This window comes from Etheostoma cragini, chromosome 9, assembly GCF_013103735.1.
Source record: "Etheostoma cragini isolate CJK2018 chromosome 9, CSU_Ecrag_1.0, whole genome shotgun sequence".
Taxonomy (NCBI): Eukaryota; Metazoa; Chordata; class Actinopteri; order Perciformes; family Percidae; genus Etheostoma; species Etheostoma cragini.
In genome coordinates this window covers 12,813,408-12,833,466 of record NC_048415.1, presented here as the reverse complement: position 1 = coordinate 12,833,466, position 20,059 = coordinate 12,813,408, and the positions used below count along the sequence as shown (strand labels likewise).

General features: G+C 40.9%; 1 protein-coding gene across 49 annotated transcripts in view; it reads right to left on the bottom strand.

Annotated features, from left to right (window-relative positions):
- The window catches only part of adgrl2a (adhesion G protein-coupled receptor L2a), an 89,350-nt gene extending 71,463 nt beyond the window's left edge, over positions 1–17,887 (bottom strand). For 48 of the 49 annotated variants that reach the window (XM_034881813.1, XM_034881817.1, XM_034881829.1 and 45 more), the window contains exon 1: positions 17,633–17,887. The gene's annotated coding sequence lies outside the window, so the exon portion shown is untranslated. Of the gene's footprint in view, positions 1–11,502; positions 11,646–17,632 lie in introns of those variants that run through there. The other variant, XM_034881816.1, reaches the window with a different exon arrangement.
- Positions 17,888–20,059: the final 2,172 nt, after the last annotated feature.

The following is a 20,059-nucleotide window of genomic DNA, read 5'->3' as shown; positions in this document are numbered from 1 at the left end:
ACACACACACACACACACACACACACACACACACACACACACACACACACACACACACACACACGAACGATGATGATCCCATTCAATCATTTTATTGTCATGCACAAAATAATGTACTGTAAAAACAAAAAATCAGTTTAAAGTAACAGTTTGACAATGGTGTTTGTGTTGTTCAATACAATTTCCCCAGTAATGGTAATATAACAGAAAAATGAAGAGACATCTTTGGTGATAATTGTTTCTACAAAGCAGATTGGCACCACTGGCACTATCACTGAAGGTGTGAGTTGCAGCATTAAATTTGTTTCAATGTCAATCAAAAATATTAGTTTTATTTTCCCACCATCCCTAGCCTTGTCACTTATTTATCAAATATGGTCCCACTTTGCATCTGGTTCACTCCGTGACCTCTGTGGTGCATGAACAAAATCAAAACACAGACACTATGGGATACACCTGCCAAGTCCTACTCGGCTTACGACCTTGATATAAGTAAGATAACCCGATTATGGTCTTTACATGGTAGTTGCAATTATTGGTGTGTTGCCTTGATTTGGTTGCAATCTAATGATTGGAGTGCACATGCAGACATTGATTGTCCCAATTCAGATTAATGCAGTGGATTAAGTGCTGGACCCAAAACCTGTTAAACACTTAAAGGTCTATGAATGACACTGGCATTAAGTGCAGTCATACCACATTTACCCCAAAACTATTAACACAGGGTCTATTTTAGTAAGTGTTGCAAATGTAATACCATACACCTGAGTACAACATTATTTACATCTGGAACAGGTGCATTTCAGAATATTTTTGTCTCTTTAGTGAATGCAGGTGCTTTTGCTTACATATGTAAACAAACTTTTATAAGTCTCAAAGCCTGAGATAACAGTGTTGAATCAATATGATTATTCTTGCTTCCCTTTCATCATTGCTTAGTGTAAAAAAAAGAGGCAGCATGCGCAACAAACCTCCTGTGTTAGAATGTGGAGACAAAGGCAGTTTTGCCTCCAAGGCAGTCGAGATCCCCTACCATGAAAAAAAAAGCAGAATGTAGATCCTAGTACATGTGGATGGGTGTTCTGTAAATCTATGATAACAGTCCTATACTTTAATATATTTTGTATCATGCTGTGAGTATTTAACATGCTGAGACACCAAAGGCGCAGAGTAGAGGGAGACTGCTGTTCTCATTAAATGTGCTGAGGTCTCCCCTCTCAGCTGGGGGTTTCTCTTCTCTCTCCGCCTTGAAACAGAAACCGACGGCGATCATACCTTGAATGTTTTCTTAAATAGCCCTCAAGTTGGGTGTGATCTCAGAACAGGTTTTAGCATCTGCTACAAAGTGTTGTTGTGCTGGGCTTTGGAGTTTATACGGTGGGGGTGGATAGATGATGAAAAGCATCATGATCAACATGGCTGCTTCTAATGAACCAGACACAGGCAATTTTCTGTGATTGTTAAGCACAGATTGCTTAAATGTCAACAGGCATCGTACTGTTTTGACTAAATATGAAGTCATTGCAGACATGTGTTTAAGTACTCTGAGAAATGGGAAGCCACAGGGGCGTGGGCCCAGAGGCTTTAAACATATGTGTGTTTGATATATTCACAATACAACAGAATGCTTTATAATCGACAACTGAGTGACAAAATTGTGAATTGCAGGATCCCAGTTGGCCTTCTCAAGAAAAGAAAAAAAGGCTTAGGAGCTGGGAGGAAGGGGGTTATTAGAACAAAGGGGATGGGGCTGATTGAAAAGGACAGTTTGAAATTTGAATGCAGCAGGGGTCTGAAAACAAGAGGCAGATGTCAAAGAATGCCGGGCTCCTTAGACAAAGCTCCCGGTTGTCCCTCTCTAGCTGTAAGAAGGCCACAGGAGAATAGAAGAAGAGTTGGGCCATTCTATAAAACGAGGTCTGGGGGAATGGAGGGGGGGGGGGGAATAAAGAACCTGAGTGGGGGTGGGGGCGTCCAGTTACAATGAAAGATTGACAGCTTGCAAGTCTTGCTTGACCCTTGAATTAGCCCCTGAGCTTTCAACAAACATCAAGAAAGAGTTGGGATGTTAATTGTCACAGAACATCACAAGGATGTAAAGGAAGGGAAATATGGGGCCGGGAATTCACTAAAATGTAAATCAGAACCAACAGACCACCACATGTTGAATGGAGTGAACCCATTTGGTTCCTATTGGGTTTTCCCAACAGCATCCTCATACATGAATTCATACATACTATAAGACTCCTCTTATCTCTCTTTCTTTTAGCCACTTTGAAGGGGGAAATTGAAATACCTGGTGACACAGGGTCTCAGTCACAGAACACACAGCCTCAGCTGTGGAAGAAATATATTCCCAAAAGAAATTGTGTTCCTGCTTTGACACTGCTGAAGATGTACAATTTGCAAGAGTAAATCAGAAAATTTGCACTCCAGAGGGGAGAGATTGGGCTGGTGATCAGATGAGCATGGAGCCCCACTGAGTTAGATGTGGGGCAGGGAGACCCCTCTGCTGAGGGAATGATTGAGAGCAGCACAGGGCTAGAGGAGCTGAATGACACCCAACCAAACTGTGTTTGTGTCTGTGCAAATGCAGACCCTGAAGGGAGCTCAGCCAGAGAAATAGCAGGTCAAACACGCATGCTGCGCAACAGGATGGCTCAGCTAGTTGGGGGGGGGGGGGGGAAAGCTGAGGGTGGAATAATGTAGGGGGTAAAGAACAGAGAAGAGGCAAAGAGCATTGCATGAGGGTTTTTTCTAGTTGGATGGCTTCTCTGTTAAAGCTCTTACATAACATTTTATTAGAACATCATCTGCAAAAAATAATAACTCAGATAGTTTAAACATAATATGGCCAAAGATTAGGGCGAACATCCCTTGTAGCTACACTATATTGCAGGCTAACAGTTTCTGATCATTTTCATGTATTACCCGACCCATGTCATCATCTGAGAGTACATAAACAAATTGTTTTTGAATCCGTACATCATAATGTGGATTAAATTAATCATTAGCTAGACCTTATGCAAGCCACAATTCCACAGAAAATACAGTAGCACGCCAGGGAACCGGAGCGTGTGACATACAGTAAGTGTGGCTCTTGTCATGCTCATTGCTCTTAGTGTTTGCACCATTAATCATTTTTATGAGCCACTCAATTAATCGATTAGAGTACTCCCCACTGGTCAGGAACTATGGCTACTAAATAACGTAATCATGAAGCTGGAACACTCATACTCATCAATAGAGTTATGGAGACAAAGATGGAAGCATTGTAAAAATATATATACACACACACACACACACACACACATATATTATTTTTATATTTTTCAGGTTGAGTTTTAAATGTGAGAACTCCATGTTTATCAGTGAGTATTCACTAATTTTAAAAATGTCAATACATAATGTGTTTTTGTGAAAGTCTTACTTTTTTATTTTTAACTATAACCCTTGACACTGAGTGCTACATTGCCCTCTCCCTGGATGTATATTAAATCCATAGCCTCATAATCACTTTACCAATGCACAAAAACCCTATTAACTCTGAAAGATACCGACACCTGTCTGTCCACATGGATTATAAACCAGATGATTTGCCCCGGTAACAAAGTTTTAATACAGGTTCCATACGTTTTTAGTTGTAATTTTGATGTTTTACTGGGAAGTAAAGTGGATTATCTCAAATGAAATTTCAAAATGTCATTTCCACTTGCTGATAGCACAAAACTATTCCTTTCAGGTCTATTGAGATAAGAATGATTCAGCCAGGGCCGTTAAACGGTGTCTTTGCCAAATGTTCCTCCGCTTAGGAATTAATAGGCTGACATTAATACAGCTAGATAAATAGGAAGGTCAGGAATGGGAGCCCTGCCATTATATGGGCATCTCATGGTGATAGTACCTGCCAATCAAGTCCAATAAGTCCTTGACACGGCACGGTTCACCTTGCAGTACACTGAGCGCATGCAATATGTAGTGTGTATACTCCCCTGTCCAGAAACCAATCCAATTAGTACGTGCAAAAAAATATGTTGCAGGGTTGTTGGTTGGGGGGAGCACATTTACACACCAGAAACGAAACATTTGTTGTGTGATCCAGTTTGCCATGGCTAAATTTGTCAAAACAAATCAAGGATTATACAAAATGAGCGAGGCAGTTGGCCCACACAGACTTCTAAAATCCTCTTCTCAGTTTCAGTCAAGATCATTGTTGTGTTCATTCAAAAAATAATACAATGTGCCCTGGCAAAGTCAAGCAGTGGGGACAATGAACAACTGTACGTTCACAGCAAAACACAACTAACATGTGTCGGGTAAAAGGCGTCAGAGTCATTCATGCTGTTGCATGCTTGAAACTGGTGAACAAATAAACACTTGAGGTCAGAGATTTGCTCATCGAGGTCACATTCATTGAATGCTGTTATTCGGTGCGGCAGCTTGTGTCAGTCATCTAAAAACAGTGTTTGTTTGCAGAAAAAGGGCAGAACCCTTTTGGATGCACAGGCCCTGGTTTTGCTCTATAATAGTAATGTGCTGTATTTAAACGGATATGCACCACTAAGCAGCTTTTGTGAGCCTCCTTATCCCCCTTCCTTCAAAGTGAGCAGCTGAATGGTTAAAACCCTGCTCCATCCTTCTATTAAGGACCTCCCCATCAATAATGCACTGTGATCGTGAGGCGTTATTAAACAGGATGATTAATTTTTAAGGTAGTGGGCAGCAACACACAACATGAAGAAGGTAACAGAGAAGATGACTTGTGAGGGAAATTAAATGGGAGCAGAGCAAGAAGAAAAACAAGCCATTTACTCATGTCTTTACTGGTTGTAGAAATGAGAAACAAAAAAGAAAGTGAGCAATTTATCTCTGCGACCAAACATGTTTTAACTCCACCTTGAGTTAAAGATGTGTTATTAAGTAAATCCCTGGCTTACAAAGAACGCACAATCCTGATATTGAGTCGTAGCCTATTTGGCACAATCCACATCTCAATTGTCTAAAAGATCTTTCTCTACTTTGTTTGCCATGCTTGAGAAAAATCTCCTCTTTTGTGACTGGTATATTTAACAATGGCTAACTACTAGCTTTTACCTGGATTCACATCAGTGCACTTGAGCACTCGTAATATATTTTTCTCTCGGTACACATTTGTTTAAGAAAGCATCAAGAAAGAGGCTCCATCTTTAAATCACTCGAGTATGCTTAAAATGTGCAAGCTTGGAAAGCAGTCATTGCGTTTTCCAAAGTCTTTGATTTTTGAAGGGTGCTAATTCTTTCAGATTAGAGGCAGTGTGCATTATGTGGCAGACCTTGGCTCAGTGTCTAATTGAGGCTTTTAACCTTTCTGTGGCTCAGAGGAAGGACAAACAAAGCCAAAATAAGGGACACCACATAATCTCAGTCCTCACCAAAATAGAAAACAGCACAAGGACCTAACCCGTACACCAGAAGCATTACTACACAAATTATTTCCACAGTGAAGTGGATCTACTGTAACCTACTTCATCCTAGCATATTTCTATCCCAGTGCTGCCGTATCTATTTTCAATCTAAAAGATGGCATGAATGCCTTTTGTCAGTTAGGGGAAGCAGCGTATGTCAACCTAAAACAAGGTGAAGCACTGTGTCTCGTCAGGAAGCGCAGACAAAAGAAGTGGGTGTAGTCTTTTCTTGAATGCAATCACTTGTCAGCCCTAAATCTTCACTCAGTACGGCCCTGACAGGTAATGGTCCTTGTTCAACCTGGTGATTCTATATTGGCATTGGTTTTTTAGACAGAGTAAATGTCTAAAAGGCATTTAGCTGCGGCTCAGAAATGAATGCTTTACAAGCTCGGCTGCACAATAACATGAAACGTACTTTTAAAAAACAAAAAAAGAGGCAAGCATCTAATACAACCTTTATACACAGCAACATGAGAAAACAGAGTCATTTAAGTTGCTTTGAATTGTTAAGTTGCATCATTAGATTCCCTCGTGTAGTTTCAGTGTCCCTGCACTCTCCCCACTTTTAGCCGGGAAAGAGAGAGGACAGTTTTAGGGCTGAGCCTTCTCGACAGGCTTCATTAGCATAACATCATCACTGTGTGGGGGATTGTGATGCAAACAAGCTCAGATTGGCTCATTCCAAACCCCTCTTACAATAACTAAGGTGCTACAGGATCTCACTCCTGCCTGCTTGCTGTACAATAGATTAGCCTCGTTGGGACTGAGACAAAGAGAAAGAGGTAGATTTCTAAATAAGTTTCATCTTCAATTTGGACGTCAGAGATGTTATCAAGCAACCACGTGTATTCTATAGATAAGAGTGAAAGCTGCTGTCTTTGGCCTTTTCAAATCTAAGCATATTAGATTAGATTAGATTAGACAGACTTTATTGATCCCAAATTGGGAAATGTCAGTGCTACGGCATACCACAGGAGAAAGATGATTAAAACAGTAGGTGAAAAAAATATAATGGTATGTTAATTATAGGCAAAAATCTATTTTTTAAGAATAGACCCTGGTTCCAGCTGAATATGATTCAGGCTGGACATGATTAAAAATATACAGTATGTAAATGGGACGTGGCTTATGTTATCGTCCCCTGCCAACCCACAGTAGGACAGCTGATACAGCAATCACTGCTTCTACACCTTGTGTATGTTTAATATGTGTTTGCTCTTTTGTGATAACAAAACAGGATGAGGGGGGGGGAAAACAAACAGGGTTTTCTTTTTTTGTTCTTTTTTCCCCCTCTCTCTGAATTGCTGGACTAAAGTCGGGGAAACTAAAAACACAAGGAGAGAAAGAGCAGACAGATACAGGAGACTGTCAAGCGGACTGCGATAAAACATTCACTAGGAAATTATCTCCCTGTCATAAGGCTCTCCTGTTTTGAATACCAAAGGGATTCAAATTCCCAAACAAACTCTGAAAGGTTGACCAATTTCGGGCTCTGCCAAACGATAGCGGATTGCAGTACGGGTCGCACCTTTGAACCGCCGCGCTGGAGGTAATATGGAGCAGAGATTATAATCTCTGTATCTCGGCGTAGGTAATCCACTGAAGTGTAATTGCTACAGCTCTATGTTACACAAAATAATGAGAGGAGAATAAGATTCACTACGAATATGAAGTGAGTGTGATAACAAAGTCCCATGTCGGGAGAGAAGGTAATACTTTGACAAGGGCTCTTGCTGGGAAGGAAGATTCTCCTCTGAACAACAAGCGTCTCTGTGAGGTGGTTTCCCTAACTTTATGTACCATTCAGAGAGTGTAGATAAAAGATTACGTTTTATTTGACACAACTGGCTGGTAGATTATATAAGAGAATATATTTTGCCTTTCCTTGACCTATTTCTGCATATACCGCACAACATAATCAACAAATATTGTCCTGTATAAATTGTCGTGATCGGAGTGTGAAATGCGGGGGGGGGAAAACGCAACGTCCTTGCGGCAAAAACTTGAAACAGAATCAACTTTTGGAGAAACGCTGTCACCTACCGACAACCAGACAAAACACGATGGAGTGGGGAACACAATAGAGACACAAATGGGCCAATTAGGTGACACTCCCACACCGCCGCACAACCCTGCGCTGCGCGCTAATCGCCGCAATGTCTAATTTGGTGTGAATGCAGCCTTAGATTTGAATATTTTGCTATTGGTGCAGTCTCATTTAAAAAATATCTAGCATTGCAAAACACGGAAAAGCGGCAGCTTGTTAAGTGTCCAAGACTGGGTTTATCCTTCATTTTTGTGTGTGTGTACTATACTCTCACACAAATGCTTACATTAATGATTCACTTAAAAGAAATGTCTTGATTTGCATTCCACAAATTGTACTAAATTGTGACTTAACAAAAAAGAAATCAAATAACAACCACAGGCTGAAAGCAGTGATTTACTGTAACTTCAAAGGAGATATTCTTGTCTACCTAATAATTATTCAACCCTGTCCCGTGAATATTTTCCATCTCCGTCATTCTTCGATGTTTTATGTACCAAAAATATCCTCAGTGTCAATTAGCACTTTTGTTTGGGGCTATCACTGCACGCTCCAGTTACATGTGTTATGAAAGCTTCATTACACATGTCTGTCCTGGCACAAAAATGCTTAACTTCTGTTAAAGTTTAAATACCAAGTATTCAGCCGAGAGAGTCCTTTTGCAGCAAATTCTAGAATAGGGTCCCCGAGTGATGTCAGCGCACTGCTCTCTTTGCTACACTGCTCCCATTATGCACAGGAGGCTACGAGCCCTTTCAGGTGAGACAATAAAAGCTCCTTTTTGGTCCATGCAGTAAAGTGAGTAGGCGTTGCGGTGTCTGCAACATTCACCACCTCTCGCTGATTGTTAGACAAAGCTTCACTTTCTGGTAGCTCCATTTCAACACCACCATTTACAGAGCAATGGTTCCCGCGGTTCATCATCGACAAAACTTTTAAATCCATGCTAAATATCCTCACAAAATGACTAGATCTATGTTTTTCGGGCGAAACATGGCAAACTTTTCCATCCTTGCGGCATGTCTCGGCCTCTTGGAGCTGCAGCTCCACGCCTACCCCTGGGCCTGCTGGACCTATTTGTGACGTTGATGGCTGCAGGAGCCGCATCCTGTCAGCTCACTCAAGACTCACTAGTAATCAGCTCGGGCTGATGAATGATGCAAATGCCACTGGTTCCACTTTTTGCAACAGTTTCTGTCCCCCATTTGACTGTCCTCTTTACACTGCTTTTTTTTTTTTTATCTCCATCAACTACTACAGAGTCGCACTCATCACATTGGTTCAGCTACTGAGGCTGAAGCTAAAAATGAGACATGTGTTACCAGGCATAGATGCAGTACTTGAGAATTTGTGCAGCTTGCCCAAGGATTTCTGTCTGGTCATTATTTTACCTTCCTTTTATTTTATCACTGGGTGAACCATGGGGGGGGGGGGGTATAAATATATATGTTGTTTATATTTGCTTGCCAAATTTGGTTTTTTGGTTTGTGTTTTATTTGACGATGTCGGCCAATCAGTGTCATCTATCGCCAAATCTGAAAATCTTCAGGAGGTTATTTGGGGTTTTATAGACTGTTTTTATGTAGTTGTAGTCAGCTACATTAAACAGTCCATAAAACCAGACTTTATTAAACAAATTGCAATTACACTCTTGCAGTCCGTGTAAATCCAGGAACTTTGTCTATTGCTAAATAGACGTGTCACAGCGTAACACAGCGATTACAAACCTAAAATCATTATTAGAAATAGTTTGATAAACCGCGATGAGCTAAAAAGAATCCAAGGAATCTGTCCAAGGAAAACCATGTATCTAAATATTTGGTAATTTTCATTTTTTCTGAAAAAGCAAAGTTTATATAAATAAAGGTGGTCAGCGATTTAAGACTTGAAATAACAGCCATAATGATTTTAGCCATGATTTGCTGGAATCTATAATGACGCTTGTACTCAACTGCATTGCCATTTTGTGTCCAAATCCCTTACTTCTCTTCATCTAGGTATCGTTTCAGTTTTAAAGTAGAAGCAGCAGTTCTCATACTCGCCTTAATTACTAAAACCAGTTTGCGAGGGACTGTGTAGCGGAATTAGACAAACAGGTCTGTCTAATGGATGAAGCAGTCAGGGTATGTGTGATTTATGGCAGAATTCACACCAGAAGAGCCACCTCACACCTCATTTAGGAAGAGGCATAATGAATTAATAGGGCAGCCGGTATATGGTATTTTTCGTGGGTAAATGCCAATAATATCAAATCCTACAGACACACTGAGGTGTCAATATTAGGCATTATAAAACATGAATAATTTGATGTCTTCATTAAAACACAAGCACGCGCTCAACTTATCTGCAGTATTTAAGATGTTCATTACCTAACCCGCGTCAGTAGAGGAGGAGTTGGATCCAAGAGCAGTGTATGCCAGGCCTGGCACAGCTGTACAAGCAAAGCTGTAAAGAGATGTCACTGCTGCTCAATCTTCCCCTATGTTAATCCCACACTATCTGCATTCTCGTCAGTCCCACTCCTCGTGTCCCTGCATTGCGTTTCACACTTTTAAGTTCAATTTGGCAGGAAAGTGGACATGTTGCATCACTTCAGCTGGCTAAAAATGCTCTCGGCATTGTTCTCCTCTAATAATCGTTTTCTGAGATAGCTTGATATTTCAATGGTCCTTTTTCCCGCAAGATATTTCTTGTTTTCTCCTTCAGGTATTCGGTGAACCAAATAAAGTCTGTGCAAAAAATTGAGGTTTAGTAATTCCAATACTAGCTCTGTGACTTCTAACAGCAGCATAGCAAATATGAGTCCATATGAGATTTAAAAGCCTTTAATGCTACTGAATCTCTTCTTAGCTGATCAGATCATCTTCTGAATGGCCTCAATACACGAGCAGAGCCGTGTGTGTACAGAAGAGTCCGCTCCATTAATCTGTATTCATCATTTACAATATTAGAGAAGGACAACTTGCTGTCATATCTAACCCCAGACTGTTACTGTAGCTGGACACATGCGCTGGAGAATGAACACTCAAGTGGTGGTCAGGTTTTTTACTGAGCCAGCGCACTTAATCCCCCACTATGTTTCACAGGCAGAAATTTTATACCCAAGCTCCAACTGAACCAAATCCTGGCCCTTGGGGCAGAAATCTTATTTTAACATCTCTTTTCGGGACTGACATTCCGTCCCGTTTTAAAATGTTTTCCCAAGAAGCTTCTCTCCAGTTGACCCAAGCGGAGACCATTGCCTCTGGCTTGTCACAGAGAGAAGAGTGATGCGGTTCTATGGGCAACTGAGAGGGAGGCTCTGTACTGAGACAGCAGCAGGTGCAGCTGTGACAGTTGCCGTGTTGTTGCTAGCCCCACACTGTAGTCAAGATGAGGTTCACAGATGTAGCCACTCAGTGCAGTGGTTTATTGGCTGCTTGAAACAATGCATCTCTGTCAAGAACAACTCCTCCTAAGGCCATTTCAGTCTAAGAGTGCTCTGTATGAAACAAGGCGTAGAAAAACCTCATTCTGACACACCAGGTCAATTCTGCTCCACAGCAACACAATCAAAGCTTCCCTTGCTCTGCCAAAAAACTAAACAAATTCCAACCTGGAGCAATCATGCTGAAATATTTGTGGGTTTGAGCCATATTTTCGTGTATTGGGATTAGTATGTCTAAAGCATAATAATATTAATAACAATAGTTAAAGTGTAAACTCCGCATAATGTGTATATGTAAAATCTAATAATTCCAATCTATATAATCCAATATATAATTAGCACACATTTTTGTACTAATTACTGGTACAAGCATTGTCACTGTTTGTCAAAAGAAATTTGGTTAATTATTACCAAGCCTCTCTGACGCGCATGCTTCTTAAGTCACCCAGGGCTGCACTTTACCCCCAGGTGCATCTTGCAAGACATGCATTCCAATCATGCAAAACTTTCAATACATTGTGCTTACAGAAAATGAATGGCATCCATTTGTATTTTTGTGTGTAAAGGGAGAGAAAGCAAACCTGATTCCTTTCTTCAATTCGGACCCTCAAAGTAGTACGCAAAGTCCAATCCAAGGTAGTGTTTTGTTGAATCTCAGAGTAGTGGAGATATGAGATAATATGACCATTGTTTTCCTGTAAAGCACCCAGTCTCTTCTTGTTCAATTACTGGAAGGAGCCTCAACGAGGGCGGTTAAATCATTTGCAGAGACATTATCTACGCAGAGAGAGAAAGACAGAGAAAGAGAGAGGGAGGGAGCGAGGGAGGGATGGCTAGAGAGAGAGAGAGAGAGAGAGAGAGAGAGAGAGAGAGGGAGAGAGAGAGAGAGAGAGAGAGAGAAAGAGAGCAAGCGTAGACATAGGGGCCAAACTTTAGTCTGTAGAGGAAACAGAACCATTTTTTTGTGGACCACACATGGAGGGTACTGCGAGGATAAAAGCAGCAGGATTCATGATTCACTGCAGGAAATTAATAGACTAATACAGTTCTCTCTGTACCAATGCCAAAAACCACATAAGATAAAATTGTTTTCATTACAGGTGATGACGGATATGTATGCAGATTACGAAAATGTGCAGAAAATTCATGAGCAAGCGACCACAAAGTTAATTTTTCCTCACATATGTCGCCTACAAACAAAACCAACTCACAAGCTCTCATCTGTCAGCGTGAGCAATCATTAGGAGATAATTTGATTGTTTTTTCAACCTCGGCTGTGTTTGATGTCTCTGGCATGGTAGCAATTGAACAGACAATTATTTTGTTGATTAGCTTAGTTTTTAGCAACTTACCATGGCTGTGATATTCCTCTGAAACTCCCAGACCAGACGCTCAACTCCATCTGACTTGGCAACTACTTTACAAGAACAAAGCTTCCACACTCCCACAACTAAACACTGTACAGTAGAATATCATTTATCAAAGCCTCAGACGTCCAAACTAACCAAATAACTAAATAAGCATATAGGAATAAATAAGTGGCGATGCATACACTTAAAAAAAGTAAACAAATGTTAGATGTAATATGAATCTGGCAGGATATCAACTGCAAAGTACACACTACATTTACTTGCAGTTCTCTTTATTTTTCTTACAGTTTGAATTTACTGTTTTGTGTATTTGATCATTCAAAATGTTGCTTTGAAATCGGCATTTCAATATTTAGTCTTCAATATAGGTGGGCATCTTCTGCAGCGTTCTGAATTAAAGCGCTCTCAGTATATCACTATGCATACACATAAGAACTAGCGAACCCATTCAATGTCACCTATTGGAAGACATACTACTGATGCTTTTTTGTTTTGTTTTTTAATAGATTTAGTTAGTCGTTGCTACTTCCTTCTTATGCATTCAGTATTCTGGTAGAGTGTCATAGTCCACTTAATTGCTAATTAGTAACTCAACACAATAGATATATAAATCGATTTAATAGACAGTCACAGTTACATCTGAAGCAAAGGACCGGTAAATATAACTAAAATATGAATTATTAGAAATAAATATTATAGTCTAACGTAGAACACTGCTTACCAGTGTTGCACTTCCCTGGAACAGAGTCAGTCTGAATTTACTGAAGATTGCCCACAACCCAAAATGAAAAAAAAAATTTGGGAAAAAAATAAGAGAGAAAAAAAAGCACAAGGAGTAAAACTTATCTCACTTGCATTGAGTCGCAATTGTCAAGGACAACAGCAGCCTATATAGAGGAAATATATTGCTTTGGTGTGTTTACCCACACCTCCCGAAATAACAGCCCTGTCTTGTTGAAAAAAAGGGGCTTTTAAGTGTGGAAGTGCTTCGCTCTCGTATAATCCAGCCGAGACATTACTCCTTCCCCTGGCAGACGTCCGCAGATCCCCCTCTCTCCCAGCCAGGCCTTGCTCTCGGCTGCTATGGCAGAGCCGCAATAACTGCTGTTTGCTCAGAGCCTTGCCTCCCAGGTTCTCCTCTGTCACACAGAAATTGAATATTTTCCCAAATAGTGTTGCAGCTATGCACAGATAAGTTCTGTTCACATAGCACAAAGAATGAGACAGGGTCAGAGCGTATACGTAAACATATATGCGTGTGTGTCTGTGTGTATGTGTGTGTGTGTGTGTTTCGTTGGTCTTAATTATAAAAATAATAAATGTAACAAATGAAATGAGAGCAAAAAAAAACACCTATTGTGTATAAAATATATTCATGCAAAAATTATATAAAAAAACATTTTTCAATAATTACTAATGTTTTGTAATTTCTTTATTATCCAAGCGATAAAAACTAATTATAAGCGATGTGAGTGATCTAATTCTAATCTGGCAAATAATATGTAAAACCACATATTTTTGCATTTTGCCAGACACTTTGACAGACAGATGTATTGGTAATAACCTAAACACAGACTGCTAATAGCACCACCATGTCTTATCCAATATTTCAATATGATGACAAAATACACAAGCTACGATCAGACAACAGGCCACTATGCTGCACCCAATCGTTTTTTGACCAGAGAACAGTTTTTACAACCCAGTTTTGCAATTTGCACTTCCTTTTCTTCTCAATATCTTTCAAAGAAGCACACAATAAGTGAAGCACAAAAACAAGATGCCAGATATGCTCGGGGAGGCTGCCACTTCACCAGTGCACAGAAAGCTATGTGAGAGCCATCGGCTAATATCCATGTTGTTTCTTGAAATGACCCTTACGTTCAACTGCCTATGTCCTTGCAATGTAATGTTCTGCTAGGAAATTATTTAGGCAAGCAGAAAGTTTCACCTGCCATTTCAGGGGCACCAAATCCCCCGCTGCACCAGAGGCCTTTGGCAAGTGGAAACAAATGTTTCACAAAATGGCAGGGAGGGGAACACACTGGCGCACAGCGTTTTACTGATTGCCAATCGTAAAATAAAATCAGTCATGAAAGGGGAGGTTTCTTGGCCCACCAAAGGCCCAAACGTTATATCAAATTTGCCATAGTTTTCTTTTACAGCCTTGTTTCTTCCCTTTAATGGCGAGCAGTTATCCGCACAGTGTGGCTCCATGTAGGTGGTTTAGCAACAGCAAAGATTGCATCTGAAAACACAACCGCACAATTTACACGTCAAATAAGCAATTGGATGTACATCTAAATAATTTAGCTCCTCGCAATCCTCTACTTCTGATGTATTCACAAGCCTACATCATTTGCTTGATTTTGCTATGGAGTAGCTAGGGTGGTGTTCACCGTGAGTCAAGGCACCACATCCCTATGGTGTAACGCTAGCACAAACAATCCATTCACAGTGCCACAGTGCAACCTTTAAATCAGTCATATGGACTTACCATCGCTGCTCAGACAAAGACAAGAGGCAGATTTCTATGCTTGTGAGAGAGTGCGACACAAAAACAAAGTGAGTTGCCACTGGTCATTGTGTGTGCGCTCTTATTGAATTAAATCAATAACAAATTACCTTAATAAAGCCAGGGTGGAAGTGCCTGACTTGTTGTTATGATTTAACTATGAAAGCAGCGTTATGATTAGTTTAATGCACCAGTCAGATGTACGTGCAAAGCACGAAAAAAAAAAAAAAACTCAGCTGCAGTTCTGGTTGGGGGAAAAATATGGCAGCCGAAATTGTAGCAACAGTCCGTAATGTCACAAATTTTGATGCGTTCAAAACCTACTCACCCAATCACACTCACTGAGCCTTAGGAGTCTCATGTGCTGCGAGAGTGCCACATAAAGAGTTGCGAATAGAGTGATATATAGCACTGTCTCCCCCAAACTCATATAGAAGTGTGCTGGGCTGTATTGATCTGCGAGGAGAGGTGAAAGCAGAAGCGAAAGAGGGGCAATCTGGTGCTTTGGCAGATCAAGAACAGAGCAGTTCTTTGAAACCGGACACACTTCCACTGAAACTGGGCTAAAGACTGAAAAAGGTACTCTCTCTAGACTCAACGGCAAAATGCTCATAATGGTATGCTCCAGGTGAAGATATCAAATACTGAGACGTCCGAGAAGATAGTTTCCTTTTCAAATCCGCATTCACAAGCTGTATTATTTCCAATGAGAAGCTGTTTTTACAGCCTCTGACAAACTAAAAAATGTCCTACTGTATTAATTAAGAATTCAAAACGGTTTTGCTTTCCAAAATGTTTAAGAATGCATTTGTTCCCGAACATTGCACTATTTACGATATTGAGTCACTGTATAATTATCCTGTTGTGTGAAAGCTTTGACGTATTCTCTCACACCAACAAATACAAGTGAGATTATGTTATACGATACAGCACACACCAACAAATACAAGTGAGATTATGTTATACCACACAGCACACACCAACAAATACAAGTGAGATTATGTTATACACAAGATGTCATACGGAGCTACTTACAATAAAAGGGGAGATACACAAGTCCTTTCAGTTTTACCAGCTCACACACTCATTCTCAAGCCTTTCAGGCTCAGCCAAAACCAGTGGCAGAAAATACAACTCCTTCCATTGTGTAAGGGCTCCTCTGACCACTTTGATATGCTAATGTATCCTTCCAAACAGCTGGAATTTGCACTTGCATTAATGCAAACTTTTTTTATGCAAAAACCCATGGAAACAGAGTTCCCTATCCTCCTGAAGAGGATTGAATAAGAAATGTAGCTCCTGAAGCCAGATTAAAGCATGTATTAGCTTGTTTCTAACCCATTCCCGTAAACTCAACACTTACTCACAGATAGGCCACCGTTGTACTTAGCTGAATGTCACTTTATTTGTATGTATGCCTAAGCAGATAAAGCCACTTTATACTCCACACACTAATCTTTTGTTTTCTATCTTCTAAGATTGTGCCCATTCAATCTGGACTAAATTTGAATGTATATTTGATTTTTTTTTTTTTTTTTAATCAACAAATGTCACGATCTACAGTAACAGCGGTGATGAATGTGTTCTACAGAGATATTAGAGACCAATGACACACATTCATGGACTGTAATCCAGACAGGAATTCGTAGCTCCCACTCTCTTAAAATCAGACACAACCAAAAAAAGAAAAATAAGATAAGGGAGGGTGTGAAGACTGGGGCTAAATTTATCCCAATCCTCTGATCGATCACTGAAGATTACTGTTGTGCTCCGGGGTGCCATGCAGCCCGGCTGGCCGTGGTGCGTTTCTCGGGAACACCGCACCGCATGTGCGCTCCTGCTGCCTCCTCTTTAACACATGGTTGACACGACGCGTTCGGAATCGGTAGGCCTAAATAATAAATGCGCAGTAAAAGGATCTAATTTCCCTGCCACCATGCGCCAACTGGGTTTGAGTTAAGTCTAAGCAGCCAAATATCCCCCCTTTTTTGTAGGTTTCCAATTCATTTCTATTTCTCCCTTTGACTGATTTCCATGACATGTCCTACGCGTGTAGCCCCGTTGCATTACAAACTCTCTTTTTGGCTAAAAGTAACCTAATTATTACATTGGTAGGCAAGCCTTGACTGGTTTTCTTCTTTCTTCTCTTTCTTTGGACAAATAGCCTAGCCCCAATTATAATGGATTAGCTTGTGAATGCTCTCAAGAATCACACATTGCTTTTCAGGTCACAGCTTCCAGCATAAATCCCTATTCAAACCAACAAGACCATCAATGGATTACAAAAAAACAGCCTCGGTGACCAGCACCACCAACAAACTAAACTCTGGAGGCATACATTCCAATTAAATGGGGCTTTACATGTTCTGGATCGCATAAATGCGCTGCTCCCCCCACTTTTTAATAGTTTCCATTCAGCCAAACTCGGCAACCGAACAAATCAATCCACATCTGGTTATATTTTGATTAAACATTTTTTAATTAACGACGATAGGCTACCTCTCGGTTCTTTTGAATTGTACTACAAAAACAGGTGTCGCGCTTTAAAGCCTACCATTGATCAAACCCAAATTATTCTTCTCCGAATAAACTCTGACCTTTCCTACTTTTAAAAAGTCGCTGAAACACACCGCGAGACTTGAGCATTGTCTTGGTATTATTTCAAACAAGTGTCGAAAGCAAATGCAAGTGTCTAAAGTGACCGAGCAACGAAGAAAAGTTCTCACACTCCACAACTTATAGCCTGGGCTACTTCTTAGTGTTTGATTTATAAAAGTGGTGATGAGACCAATAAGTTGCAAAAGAAAGAGAAAAAACTACTCTTACCTTTGTTTAAAAAAGAAGAAGAAGAAGAAGCAGTTAAGCGACAGAGTGGCTGAAACGAAGTCAGTACAGGCGATGGATGGGAACTGTAAAAATGTCAGATTGTGGAAAGGCAGTCTGATGAGAACTCCTCTGCAGCGAAGCTGAATCTGCAGGTCTGCTTCATGCTCCCGTTATCTGGGACAGCTATCAGGCGGCAGGTCCCCCTCTCAGCCCGTACATTCCCCTGCACCGGACACACACTTCCATGGCAAGCAAGGTGTTGCTCTGCGATGTCCTGACTCATCAACACCTCGTGCACCTCGGAGCGGCTCGTCTTCTCTCGGCTCTCTGGAAGCCTTTCACTCCCAGATGCAGCGACAACAAACAAGAAGAAGAGAAGCGGAGCGGAGCTCGGGGACCCGAAGAAAAAGAAAAGACAGAGTGACTGAGAGGGACAAAGTGGGGTGGCTTTCAGTTTCCGTTGAAGGTACAGAAGACCGACGTCCGCTAGGCTACTTTTACCGCCTGTGCTGCGCTCCTGGCTCCTCTGCACGAGCCTGTGAAGATTGGGTAAGTTTCAGCGGCTAGCCTCTGGAAAGGACACCGCTCACAGTGTTGAGACACTTGGTGGAAACAGCGCGGCGCGAGCTTCCAGTAAACAGCGCCAGTGCAGTGGAGAGCAGGCTGCCGTCTGCACGAGCTGTCTGAGCGGAGGGCTCCACGAAAACCTGACATGGATTCCACATCCGCCCTGACTCGGAGTCGAGTTCTGTGCTGGAGACTAATCAAATCAACTTACTATCAAGCCCGACAGATATCAGCTCAGCTTTTATTTTTATATATATTTTTTTAACTAAGAGAAGATTCTGCTACGTCATACAGAGAGAAAGGTTATTAATATATCTGCCTTCATTTTTAACCCCTTTCTGCTTAGAGATGCCTTTCTTTTGGGCATGCGAGGCCCACGCTGTCACAGTAGGCAGTCCAGCCTATTCAACCAATGACAGGAGACTTATTCTACTGTAATACTATCAAGCATCAAAAGGAACATGGACGTACACACAGTCTTTTTTTTTCTCTCCCCCTTTCCTCACTCCAACTGGCCCCACTGGGTAAAACACTGACCCAGGCAGCAGTGGTCAAGCTGCTGCTGCTGTGTGTAGAGCCAAGTGTATGTTTTTCAAACCAAGAATTTCTCCTCAATTGTGTGTATGTGTGTGTGTGTGTGTGTGTGTTTTTTTTCATCACACCATTCGGCAGTCAAGGTTTTTTTGTCAGACTGCTGTGGTTTTGACCCCTTTAACTTATAACTGTAAGCCACATTTTATGTTGGTGGTCCACAATTTATATTCACAGTGCATACACTGGCTAAGAATTTGACAGTACATTCCCATTTGCAATATATAATTAAAATTTTATAAAACCCTCATAAAAACTGAAATATGTTTCTCCACATTAGAAATCTCATTTTCAATACAGCTCCTTTTTTCATATATTCATTCGGACCTCTATCTTTAAAATCAGAATATCTGTGGCCAGGTTAGCTCAGTTGGTAGAGCAGGCGCACATACACAGTATAGAGGTTTACTCCTCGATGCAGTGGCCGCAGGTTTGACTCCGATCTACGGCTCTTTGCTGCCTGTCCTTCCCCCCTCTCTCTCCCCTTTCATATCTTTATCTGTCCTGTAAAAATAAAGGCTGAAAAATGCCCCCAAAAAAGATTGTTTAGAAATAAACCATGCAGGTAACTTTCTGTATTTGGTAAAGACTTGGAGCATGTTAGGACCTAGTTGTGTTATTATGTCCAGAAACATTATGAGGCAGGACGTGGGTACACACCTGGCTTCAATAAAAACTGTCTTTTACCCACGATGTGGAAATGTGAAGTTGAGTCATTCTTGCCAGGTGAAGGTGAACGCAGCAGAGGGGCAGACTTATGTTTTCATAAGCATAATTTTACATAATAATACAGATTTTGCAAGGGACAAAAAAGAGAAAACAGATGTAATAAAAGGTCACCCAGTGGCAGGCATCCATATCTGGAGAAATGTTTATTTATAAGCCGAGACTAAAAACACATGTGGTGTCTCTATGGCTGCAGCGTTGAACAGCTTAAACTGCCATTTTGCATGAATCCTTTTCAATCTGGTTCCTCAGATTGTCAACAGAGGGCATTAGACTTGTATTTCCGTTCTTCTGAATGAACAAAAAAAACATGAAACTGTAAAATTCACAGGCACATTCATAGAAACAGGTGAAGGCACTGATATCAGTTCAGTGATTACAATTATTTTGCTAATTAAAGGCCACCTTGTGTGTGTGTCCCCAGCTTGTGCACTCATTTCTTTGACGAGTCACAGCAGTGGCACATAAATTATTTATGTGCAAATGTTTATGATAAACTATGATATCATATCTTGGAAAGGTGGTACATTATTGCACGTTATC